At 39.5% G+C, this 4,418-nt stretch overlaps 1 long non-coding RNA gene across 2 annotated transcripts; it reads left to right on the plus strand.

Annotated features, from left to right (window-relative positions):
• Positions 1-1,892, plus strand: LOC143125760 (uncharacterized). Of its 2 annotated transcripts, none has more exons than XR_012987312.1 (3): positions 1-438; positions 1,435-1,580; positions 1,803-1,892. It is a non-coding gene; the product is annotated as an uncharacterized LOC143125760 (long non-coding RNA). The 2 variants fall into 2 exon arrangements; XR_012987313.1 differs by lacking the exon at positions 1-438 and adding an exon at positions 483-742.
• Positions 1,893-4,418: the final 2,526 nt, after the last annotated feature.

Below are 4,418 nucleotides of genomic sequence, written 5' to 3' on the forward strand. Positions count from 1 at the left end.
ACATTTTTTATTACTTCACAAATGTACTGTGGATCTTAAAGGGGTGATAGAATGATGATATAGGGTATTTTGTGCTGGTCCTTAAGGTCTCTGAATAGGGTGTGTAACATTGGTTGGGCTGAAAATGGCATATGTGCTGTTCTATGTGCCCTAATGCAAGCCTGGTTGAAAGCCCTAGAATGAAACGAGAGGTTTTCTTCCTTGTATGGTATGCTCATGAATATTTAGATAAACTGCGTGCTGATTGGTTGGTTTACAACGAGCGAAGCTCCCGAGCAAAGACGCAAACATGGCCGACAGCACTCACTGAAACAGCCAAGGTGGAAATACTATGGAGACATAGGTGTTGAACAGCATATTTGACCCTGAATCAGAGGAAGAATCTGAAATAGAGGAGCAACCAGTCGCCCATAGATTGGAAATGACTACTTCAGAGTGGTAAGTTTTGTCATTTACTTTTTGCCACGTAGCCCGTAGCCCAGTTAGCTAGCTGTAATACTAGTGCACGTTAGTGTCGTAGACTAAGCTAAACATTAGGTTCATTTTTAGCATTGTAAGCAACAGAAGTTATTTATTTGCACACAAACAAATGTTTTACAACTTGTACCCTTGTGCAATTTTTGTCGAGATGTCCAGTTAGAAGCTAGCTGAAAAGTTCGTAGCCAGTCGTGGGCATATCAGGCTATGCTGTAGTGAAAGGAGTGCTGCTTGCAAGGAAAGTAGCTGCTACTCGTTTTAGTCAGTAAGTATATTCTCCTGCTGAATAGGTAATCTGATTAGGAGTTACATACATTATTGTAGTGGTAATATGCGATCTTACAACAGGACGTCCAGTTAGCTGGGCAGGAGCTCTGTGCAGTTCGTAGGCTATATGGCTGAAGTGAAACGAGTAGCCTACTGCTCGCGTCAATGAAAATATTACGTTTATGTCAGTAGGTCTAATGTACTCGTGTAACTATCCTGCTGATTAAGTCATCTGATTATCGAGATTTTTACCTTGTTTCCATGTAGTAATGTATGATCTTACAACGGGACGTCCAGTAAGCTGGGCAGGAGCTCTGTGCAGTTTGTAGCCTATGGCTGAAGTGAAACGAGGTCAACGAAAATATTACTAGGCCTACTCTCGTTTGTGTCAATTCAAAAACACATTTATTTATCCCCATTTACATGCCATGGAGTAGAGTACAATAATCAAAAATCCTATAAATATCACTGTTTAAAATACAGTAGGTACAGTCAGTAGGTCTAATGTAATCTTGTAACTATCCTATTGACATCTGATTGAGATTATTACCTTCTTTCCATGTAGTAGCCTAATATGTGATCTTACAACTCTGGTAACTAAAACTGGAGACATTTACTTAAGCTACTTTGTGCTTCCTGCTCATTCAAAATTACAAAATAACAGCAGGGAAATTATGTTTGTTTTTACAGGTTATGAGAATGGCCCAGGTTCCTGAGGAGCTGACCTGAATGACCATCATGGCCTCGATACGTTGTGCCTCTATTTATTCTTTGCAAAATGCAATGAATATTTACAGAGCTGACCATGGCCGTTTGAGAATCAGAGGGATGGAAAGGTGAGGACAATTTGATACAAGTGTTAGCAGTTACAGTATATAAATAAAATATTTTTAACCAATACACATTCATTATTGGTTCAGCATATTGCAAAAACACAGTTTGATCAACACCACAAAATGACAAACTTTATTTTTTTTTCAACAATCGTCCAGTGATACTCTAATGTAAAAGATTTTTTATAGTAAAAAATGTCCTTTTCCACCCTGTTCTCGTTGCAGGCAATGAAGTGACTTGGCCTACAGGTCTTTTGTGAGCAGGTGCTGGGGTTTCCTTAGAAGAAGCGTCCGTGTCATGATCCCCTCGTGTGTGGTGCTACGTATATGGAGGGAGCGTCCGGATACTTCAGGACAGTACGTTGGATTCAGACCCCTTGTCGACTGAACCGTGACTCATGTTCAGCAACAGCATCCTCCATGGAAGGTCTGTCAAGCTGAGCACACCAGTCCTGGGGCACAAGAATCCGCTGGACGGCATCCCAATCAGGAAGAGGGTCTTTGATGATCTCGAAGAGGACAAGAAAGAGGACTTATATTGGATACTGTAGGCTGTATACTGTACAATAAACAAATTATATGGCCCTGAACATTGTGCTTTGTTTACAGTACTGATGATGATTGACACCAGTAGCATCAGGTCTAAGACAGCCTGTTGTGTGTGAATCAATAAGTTATTTTTAGTGCCTATACTGTTGCACATTTTGATGTGTTGTTTGTGATAAAAAAAAAGTATATTTTATTAAACTTACAAATTGTTTGGCAAGTCTGTACATAGTTTCTCCTTGGCTGTCTTCTGTTGTGGGGACTCAGCATTCTCATTGAAGTGCATGGCTGCAAGATAAAAACCTAAACCAAACAACAGAAATGTTGTAACACAAGTAAAAGTCACTTTTGCATGCACACACCAAGCTGTTAACTCACAGCAAAAGCATTTGCTAATATTCTAAGCCCCACAAGATGCCACACTTGCTGCGTTTGTCATGTTGTCATTCTTGTAATGTTCTAAAATAAGAACGTGCAAATAAATCCATTGTATTTAGACAACACAGTTTTCAACATATCGACTAGATATCATTTGAATTGATAACGTGAAGTTGTTTCCACTTCTGACGTCAAAAACGTATGTGGGTTATATTACAACTTAGCAACCAAACTATCGTGTTACTCAGCTTCAGTTAGCTATCTTGCTGAGAACATAACCTGTCAGAGATCTCGACAAACATGCATAGTAAAATGTAGGTTAACATGACAACACAGGTTTTATCTGAATGACACACAGGAAAATTATATAGCCTTGCCAATGAACTAAATCACACATTCTACTTGCTAGATACACGTTAGCATAACTGCTTAGCGACAAAATAATACTTACAGCATGCGGTTGTGATGACCTTACAGCCCCTCGTTTCAGTAACAGCAGCTTAGCAAATCCATCTTTAAACTGTCCAAGGTTTTGAAAACTGCCTTCGGTGAAATGTTTTGCAAAATAATAACGGAGTGTCGAACTTTGCAGGGATCTTCTGGTAGAAAAACATTATCCATGCCCCTCGAACTTCGAATCTTTGGGAAGACTATGGAGTCTCCGCTTTCTTTGTAGCCTACGTTTCAGCCTGGAACATTGCATTTACGACCGTGGCTCATTTTCGATATCCTTGAAGAACTGTCTGCTTTATAATTCCTGTGGATGTAAACGAGCAGGCAGCTAAACTAGTGTTTGTCTCATCTTCGCTCTCCATTCACGTTCCTGGGCTCAGAGCACCAGTGGGCTGGTCTGTATGTAAATTTTGAGGCGTGACAAATGTACAGGCCAGAGCCAAATAAGGTACCACCTGCAAGTTTGCGTAAACTCGCAGCTTCTTTTGGATTCGCCCGTTTTATGGCGGGAGTTTCTAATTGTGAGATTTGCATAGGAAGGAGGTGTCGATGGGGTTTTGAAGTTCTCTGTATCTCCATTTCACCCACTGAACTATCGCTATTCATCTATGACAAGGTAAACTCGGTTTTGCATTCTATGACCCCTTTAAAGTAAATACTACATATTTCACCCTGACATAAAACTACTCCTTTAATGACATCTCAGTCAATGTCCTGCCCTTCAACCTCTGAAGTTGCAAGGTTGTTGTAGAATGTTTATCAGCCAGCCTTCTGTTGGAAGGCAAACCATTCACAGTTGCAACACATTTGCCATTACTCAGATATTGCTAGTTTAGTGATTTGCCTTTTATACCACAAGATTATCTTGAACCTACTTCAGCTTCTGTAGATGGCAGTGTAAATTATACCAATGTATAAACTATAATAAAACACAATATCTAACCACAAATAATAATCACCAAATGGCTTGCCATTCACAAAAAGACAATTGACTATGATGAAAACATTACAACTGAAAACAAACCACACCATTTACACCACAAAACAAACACTTTGTAACATAATTGGCTAAATGACAGGCCTATGAAGAACAGACAAACACACACAAGTTTACATTTTCAGTCCCATTCTTTACAAACTACACTAGCACAGACCATGTATTGATTGTGGTTATTCAAATATAGCCTGTTTATCCTACTGTGCAGTGCCGAACTAAGTGCTTCTAGGTAAACATACAGTTTGTTGTCAGTCTAGATTGCTAGATTGTTCCAAATGTAGGATTAGATGAAAAAGTTTCTGACTCCGGAGTTGCATTCCCCTTTGCAGATACATAAAACAACACAAAGCAGTTATTTTACCTTAAAATAACGGCTTGCCGATGCACCCTTTGGACACCTATAGTACTATGTAATGTAACAGTAATGTTGCAGGTGGGAGTATGACCATTTTTATTGCTTTTAAATA

Source organism: Alosa pseudoharengus, unplaced genomic scaffold (genome assembly GCF_046254945.1).
Source record: "Alosa pseudoharengus isolate Yale_2024_CS ecotype anadromous, Long Island Sound unplaced genomic scaffold, YU_APseudo_1.1 YU_APseudo_1.1_scf_1, whole genome shotgun sequence".
Taxonomy (NCBI): domain Eukaryota; kingdom Metazoa; phylum Chordata; class Actinopteri; order Clupeiformes; family Clupeidae; genus Alosa; species Alosa pseudoharengus.